We start from the raw sequence: 8,501 nt of genomic DNA, 5'->3' as shown, positions 1-8,501 counted from the left end.
AGGTCTTAATCTAAGTGCTCACTTTGTACGGCCTTTCCCTTCTGGGCTGGAACACCACTAGGTACACCTGTTCTCCAGGAGTCACAGGACAAGGAACTTCTGTCTCCTCTCTCAGTCCCCAGCTCTGGTCCTGTGAATAGATAGCTTCATACATAGCAGTTAGTTATCGCATATATGCTCTTAGTTCCATCTGTAATTACTTCAGCGGCAGTTCTTCATAAGGACCTCTCAGGTATGACACAGACATGGGTTGGCCCATAGGCATTTCATGCGGTGTTAGATGCATATTTCTGTTAGTCTGCATGCGATAGGTCATTAGTGCAGGAGGTAGAGCATCTACCGAAAAGAGTTCAGAGTCAGCACAAATTGCGTTAAACTTAGCCTTAAAGGTACCACTTACCTTTTCCACTATTCCCTGTGACTAAGGGTGATAAGCACATCAAAATTTTAATTTAATCACAGTTACTGTAACACTGTTTTTTAAACGAACGCTGAGCCATTGTCAGAGCTAATCTGAGATGGTATGCCGTCTCTAGGAATTACCTCTCTGGTTAAAAATTTAATCATTGTTCCAGCAGTTTAGTCTGCTGATTGTATTGCCTCCCTCCATCTGCTAAACCTGTCTATCACCAGGTGCTTAAACGGTCCTTCTGGCATTGATATGAGCCCTGTCGATACTGATTTTCCCTTTCTGACATTGTTTTGAGCATAAATTTCACACTCAGGTTATTATTCACCATTGCCTGGAAGTTTAAAAAAATAATAATAATTATCCATAATTGCCTGTAAGTACAGAGACCAGTCCTCTTGCTGTTTTATCTTTTCCCATAACTTCCCCCTCGCGCACTGGTTAAAACCATGTGCATCTGAAATTCATACAGTGAGAAGTGCAGTAGGTACAATCAGAATTCAATTAAACTATTTGCTTGGTATGTTAAAGTGGCGTTCCAGCACTTTTACTAAAACCTCACTGCATTCAAACAGCTCCAAACGGATGACGCTATCCATGGGCACAATCAGAGTCAGTGTATATATTAGCAATTCTACCGTAACCAGTTCGCACTCTGTAGTGATAGCTTTTAATTCGGCCAATTGGGCAGAACAGGGTGCTCACAAAATCTTCCAGATGGAACGTCTAAAAAGTTCAAACTTTAACTCGAGGAAATATGAATTTCGGCTAGGCAATCGTGAGTGTTCTCAGTGACTGGCTCCACAGAATTAATTAGGCAATACAACACTACAGTTGGTGTATTAGACACACTAATTAGGTTTAATATTTAAATTTTGGGTGACACATAGAATAACTTCATATCCTGTTCTTTGTTGAGCTGTCGTGTTGCATGTGGATCTAATTCAAAATAGAAGTGACCTGGTGTGATGAGTGTAAGATCAATGTGTGAGAGCAACTTTCCCAGTGATCTGCACTAAGAGAGCAGCTCGAGCCATGGCATGCAAACGTGCTGGCGATCCTTGTGACACCAAATCCAATGTTTTCGATAAATAAACTAAAGACCTGCAAGCGCCCCCATACTCCTGAGCCGGGACCCCTGCAGCGACGCCCCCTCTCTCAGACGGTTAATACAGGATAGAATAAAGCAGGATAGAATAATGAAAGCGCTCTGAAGTCCTTGTACGAAACCACTACTAATTATATATATATATATATATATATATATATATATATATATATATATATATATATATATATATATATATATATATATATATATATATACATACATACACATACATACACACACACACGAAACTCAGAGCATGACATCATTCTGTGTACCGACAAGAAGCAGTTTGAGGCAGTTCAAACAGGCTTTGTTTTAGGATCTTAGATGATGTTTAGACGAACATTGAACAGAAGAACATGTTTGTGTCTCTTTAAGCAGATAAACATTCTGATCTCAGTGACATCACATGGCCTTCTGAGTCGTTATCCTCACATGAGAATGAAACAGAACAAGAACAAAACTATTTCAAAGTAAAAATGAATAATTTCCCTCACAGTGTAATGAACAGAATCTGCTGTTTGTTAATAACTGGAATCTGTTCTGAGCGTCCTAGGTTGTTTCGTCCTGATGGCCTGCACCCCAGCAGCCTCGGAGTGGAACTGCTGTCTGACAACATCTCCAAGACACTACACACCAAGTGACTACAGTAAGCACATCATCTACAATAACAACGTTCATCATAAGCAATGTTCAATTAATAGTCCAACACCTGTAGTACATACTATAGAGACTGTGTCTGTTCCCCGAGCTATACAAATACCTAGACAATTTCAGAATGTTTGTTTTAGTAACCTAATTAACCTAAAATTAGATCATACTGAATGCACATCCAGCACCTTTAATCTGAAGCTAGGACTATTAAACATTAGATCTCTTGCGTCTAAGGCTCTTATTGTTAACGACATCATTACTGATCAGGAATGTAATTTAATGTGTTTAACGGAAACTTGGATTAAACCAAACGAGTACATAGCATTAAATGAAGCCAGTCCTCCTGGATACAGTTATGTACATCAGCCTCGTTCAACTGGTAGAGGAGGAGGTGTTGGTCTCATCCATAGTCAAAATCTAGTCGTCACACACAAACCTAGTCATAAATTTAATTCTTTTGAAATTCTTTATACCAGTATAACTTATGTAGCCACAAAAAATAAGTCAATTCCTCTAATTATTATTTACAGACCCCCAGGGCCATATGCTGAATTTCTTAGTGAATTTACAGACTTTATCTCAAACCTGGTTGTGTCTGTAGATAAAGCATTAATCGTCTGTGATTTTAGTATTCACTTTGATAACCCAGAAGACCCTCTGAGAACAGCGGTTGTGTCCATCTTAGATTCAGTAGAGGTCAATCAGAACGTAATTGGACCTACTCATAATGGTGGTCACACTCTTGACCTCATACGTACAGATTAAATATAGAAAATACTGTAACACTTCCACAGTCTGAAGTTGTCTCAGATCATTCTTATCTCATTCATAATACGTATGGATCATATTTCCACCTCGCCACCACATAAAATGTACTTTCACATCAGCTACTGCATCGAGCTTCACAACGTGGCTAATGATTATTTTACTAAATCATACAGTACATACACTAATAACAATGCAGAAAAAGCACACAGGTGATAAATGTCCTCACTCAAATACATTTATAATCCGAGTAATAACCCCGAAGTATAAAGAACTGCAATGGGTATTAACTGCATTACCTTGAACATACATCTTCAAATACCACACAATTCTTAGTATAATGTGTTGCAAATAGAGCTGCAACAACTAATCCATAATAGTTGATAATAATCGATAATGAAAATAGTTGACTGAGCAACCCTCCTCCCAGAACGGTCATCGACGCCGAAGTCACGTGACCCGAGTGGTGTGTTCAGGTGTAGTTCATCGTTCTTTTTCCTCTTTCTCTGGCGGTCTTTCTGATCGCAGCTTCAGGTTGCGTTCGGTGTGTTTTAAACGCTGATGGCTTAATTTGTCAGGTATGACTTCATCGTGAGTCACAAAGTGCACTTCAGCAGCATGGACCCCACTCACTCACACACACACACACCTGTGTTCATACAAGCCCGCTTTCTACACAACCCCGGATCATGCTGATCGATGATGTAAGGATTGAGGATGTGGTCATTTTCTTTAATCGCACGTCTATCATTAGAGAATCCGCATCGTGTGATCAAAAACGGAGAACGCGTGTTAATTTGTTAACCATTAAAACCAGTGCCATTATTGGTTCTTAATGGTATCCACTAGACACAACATGCCACCAAAGCAACAAATTACCAGCAGACCTACAGGGACATTACAGATTCTATGAGGGTTTCTGTTGTGATTGATTTTTGTTTTGTTTTTTTCAGCAGGGAAATTCCTATTTCCATTTTGGGAATAAATCAGAACAAAGTATAACCAAATAATGAGCTAATAAAATTATTTATATGTAATTTGCATTCAGTCTCTCAATCTGGCAACAATGAGAAGCTGTGTTTTTCTTTGTCTTTTACTTTTTTTTAAGTGTACAATATCTGGAGGAAAATACTAAAATAGTTTTATTTAATTTTAATATTTAAATGTATTAATTATTGACATCACTGCCTACTGGATTTCCTTTTTTATTTTAGTAATAAATATATTTTAGGAATAAATCAGCAAACTGTGATTAAATTGATAATGAACTAATTAATGCACAGAAGAAAAAAAACGTTTCAAATTGCACTCGATTGTTCAATCTGGCAACAATGAGAAGCTTTTATTTATATTTACATAAACTTCTGGGGGGAATACTAGAAAATACATGTATTCGATTTAAAGTGGTTAATCATTAATTGCATTGTGGATTCTTTTTTTTGCGCCTTTAACCAACAGTTGAATAATTTATTAATAATAATAATAATAATAATAATAATAATAAAAGTGCAACAGATCTTAAATGAATTTAAAATATTATTTATTTGTTTACTTGTTCAGTCAATAGTGAACAACAAGGTATCTGGACTAGATGACCTCTATCTGGCCTTTGATTAGGCCTACTGCGTCTTCTGATGGAGATGTAAAACGAAGTGCGTGAGTTTAAAAGACCCGTGTGTTCCTGTAGTTGTTGGCAGCTCAGCGGGCGAGACGTGCGGCTCTGATCGCTCGGATCAATAGTCTAAGGCTGGAAGTTCAGTGCATAGGGTAAGTCAACACCTGTTTCAGTGTTTATTTACAGTCACAGTGTTTAACTCACACTTCATGTGCAGAAGAAGAAGGACAGGGTGAAGGAAATGCGCCATACCGTGGCGTAGGGCACGGCCAACAGGCTGCAGCTCCAGACCCGGCAGTAAGGATGCACAATTCAGCTAATTAAAACTTGTCCTTTTTTTTTTTTTTAACTACGTTCAACCACTCTGCTAACGATTCATCGGTGACTCGATCACTTGAGTTTTATTTTACTGTGTTTATATTGTTTGGGGAGAGTGTGTGTTCTGTCCATGGATAACGGTTTAGATGTAAAACAACATGCGTGAGTTTAAAAGATCTGTGTGTTCCTGTAGGTGTTGGCGAGACGTAACCATCTGATCAATAGGATCAATATGTTATTCCAGCAGCTGTGTTCCTGTAGGTGTTGGCAGCTCAGGCGCAGAGACGAGCGACTGTGATTGCAATCATCCGTGATCTAAGGCAGCAACTTCAGCGCATAGGGTAAGCGCACACTTGTAGTCAACACCTGTTCAAGTGTTTATTTACAGTCACAGCGTTTAACCTCACAGTTCCTACCTCGCAGGCAGATCATGTCTGAGGTCAAGGCACTCAGATCACAGATGTGTTCAAGTAACATCTGAACTCATTCACTGTCATTCTCTCTCTCTACAGGTTCATTACGCACCGGTTTCACTGACTGCATTTAACGTGCAGCCAAGAAGCTGACAGAAGGTGAGCTGCATGATGGCAGGCTGATCGCCGATCAGAAGGTACTACACTGAAATACTCCACCCCGGTCAGAGTAACTCTTCTGCACTGGAGCTTTGTAGATAGAAGTTGTTTTAGTTTGAGATGGCGTCGTCACCCTCAGGTTCGAGTTTAGCGCAGAAGAAGCGTTACAGGAACTTGTCATTAATATCTCACTGTCACCCGAAAGCTGCTTGTTGGATGTTTAATGTAAGATTAGAAAGTTCAGCTGGTTTATCTCCTCTCAGGTGTGTGTAAAAGAGAACCTGGCTGTGTCCTTGCAGCGTGTGATTTCTATTTCATCTGTGTGTTTTCAGAAGGAGGTGGAAGATTGAGGAGCTGATTTTTATTTTGTTTTTTGTTAAAAGGTTTCTTTAAACAACCAACACCTGCCTGACTGTACGAGTTATTTACACGAACCAGCCGCAGGAACGTCTTGCTATTAGGGATGTGAAAGTGATAATATCTTTTTGTACACAGCGTAATAGATCTGAGGCATCAGGAATCCCAAATGTAGCAATGAATGGGCAAGGTTTTAAATCTACTCTGAGAATAGTGGACATGACAGTAAAGAAACCAGTCCAAAAACCATGGAGATCAGGGCAGAAGAAAAACATATGGCCAAGATGACAGGGAGAGCCATGGCATTTATCACACTTGTCCTCTACTTCTGGATATATTACAGAAAGTCTCGACTTAGACAGATGGACTCTGTGTAAAACTTTGAACTGGATGAGTCCAAGACGAGCACAGGAAGTGGTAGACTGTATCCTACCAATAGCACGTTCCCAACACTCCTCACTTATCTGTACTCCTAACTCCATTTCCCACGCATTCTTAATTTTGGTACTTGCCTCACTACCTAACGCCAGAATGAAATCATAAATCCTAGAAATCATTCCTCTCTGATGTGGATTGAACCCACTCAACCCTGTCAAATGCTTTTTCAGCATCTAAAGAAATCACAATCTCAGCCGAATGCTTTGAATAATTTAAAGAGCGTACGGGTATTGAAAAACAACTGATGTCCCTTTATAAAAGAAGTTTGCTCTTCAGATATAAGGGATAACGTTCTCTAAACGAGATGCCATTACTTTCACCAACACCTTTACATCTGCATTAAGCAGAGACAGCAGCCTATAAGAACCGCAGGAGGACGGATCCTTACCCTCCTTAAGAAGGAGAGCTATCGTGGCTTGTGTCAGAGCTGGAGGCAAAGACCCACATTCCAAGGATTCGTTGAACACAGATAAAAGCAGTGGAGCTAATTTTCCAATAGATGCTTTAAACAATTCAATCGGAACCCGTCCGGGCCAGGAGCTTTGTTACACTGCATAGTTTTAACTGAATTCAAATTTCTTCAAGAGAGAGTGGGGAGTCCAGTTGCATGGCAGTATTCAAATCAATAACAGGGTTACAAAGGTCTTGAAGAAATGCATTCACTTTAGTATCGTCTGCAGGAAATTCAGATTTATAAGGTGAAGAGTAAAACCATTCAAAAGTAGCATTAATTTCCATGGGCTCTGTAGTGACGATATTATAAGTGTGCGCGTGCTAATCTTAAACAAACCTGTGCGCGTGCTGCGACGGGAAATACCGGTTTAAAGCGTGTTCGCGTTAAAGTCTTGCTGAAGGTGTTAAATGTCACAGAGCCACACTCACGAGCATCATAAACCGGTTTAAAAAATTAATAATGATAATTTCTGTTCCTTTGGTGAAAACTTTCAGAGCGTTTTAAATCTACATCAGCCTTTTGTAAACGTACATAAAGTATATAATCCGTATATGTAAAATATTTAAATAAATAAAAAGCAGTGCTCGTGTTATTACAGGAGGTGACATTTTGTAGGAAAACGTGAACAGAGAACTGTAGGGTTGACAAAAGGCCAAAAACGCTTTAACAACAAGTTTCAGCTCCAGTTAAAGGAAAGTGCTGAGTACAAGTAAAATATACTAACTTGTTGATTTGATCATATCACATTCCACAACACTGATTAAACCTGAGGTTCTGATTCTCACAGGGGCCTCTGTTACTGACTGTGTAATACTGTCTCAGTTCTGAGATTCATTTAATGTTCAGTCGAAGTGAATAAGTTTCATATTTAGTGTAAAATATTCGTGAAATCCACCTGTTTCTAAATTACATTATATAGCACATCTATCATGTGCACACTGAAAATTCAAGTCCCAGATGTTTCTAAAACTACACACAACCGTGTGTATACATGTATACAGGAAATCACACACACAACTCTACTGCATCCTCCAGGAAACACGTGAAGGAAACCTCACCTTTCCCGGCTTCTAATACATTCATTCATCTGCTTTAAATATACTTTTTCTACACATCCTCAATTCACAACACCTGTTAATTCTTTATTTCCTTTTTCTACATCACTCACTCTCTCTCTACTAAACTAATTATACACAACCTCAGCTCACCCTTAAGATAGAACCGTTAAGTAAAATTTTCCTTCAGCCATCAGAACAATACATTAACTCTGACTTGTTTGATAGCATTTCGCTTCCGTTCTTGCGGTTTTGTAAACATCGAGTATACGGACGCTCCGATCGCAGGCTTGATCTCGTATAGCTCGTATCTTTAACCCTGCAATTACATGGTTTTAAGCTAAATTAAGCTATTTAGATCGTCAACACTGTACGAAACATTCCCAATAAAATCTTGGACAAATTCTATAACAAATTCATGCGCATTCTCCGTTTTTGATCACACGATGCGGATTCTCTAATGATAGACGTGCGATTAAAGAAAATGACCACATCCTCAATCCTTACATCATCAATCAGCATGATCTGGGGTTGTGTAGAAAGCGGGCTTGTATGAACACGTGTGTGTGTGTGTGTGTGTGTGTGTGTGGCTTTTACCTGCCAGTTGTAATACATGTGGCAGAGTTTGTAGGTGAGTCTCTGCATGTGGTCTGGTTTGAGGACACTGCTGTCGTACACCATGTTGTAGTGAGTGGGGGCCACACTGCCGAAGCGCGCTTTGTGACTCACGTGGAAGAAGTTGTACCTGACAAA

The 8,501-nt window shown here is 39.3% G+C and overlaps 1 pseudogene; it reads right to left on the bottom strand.

Moving 5' to 3' along the window:
• Positions 1–3,069: 3,069 nt before the first annotated feature.
• The window catches only part of LOC128629977 (piwi-like protein 1), a 14,035-nt pseudogene continuing 8,603 nt past the window's right edge, over positions 3,070–8,501 (bottom strand).

This window comes from Ictalurus punctatus, unplaced genomic scaffold (assembly GCF_001660625.3).
Source record: "Ictalurus punctatus breed USDA103 unplaced genomic scaffold, Coco_2.0 Super-Scaffold_100046, whole genome shotgun sequence".
In the NCBI taxonomy this organism is placed as follows: domain Eukaryota; kingdom Metazoa; phylum Chordata; class Actinopteri; order Siluriformes; family Ictaluridae; genus Ictalurus; species Ictalurus punctatus.
The sequence above is the reverse complement of the archived record's forward strand: the minus strand, read 5'-3'. Positions and strand labels throughout refer to the sequence as shown.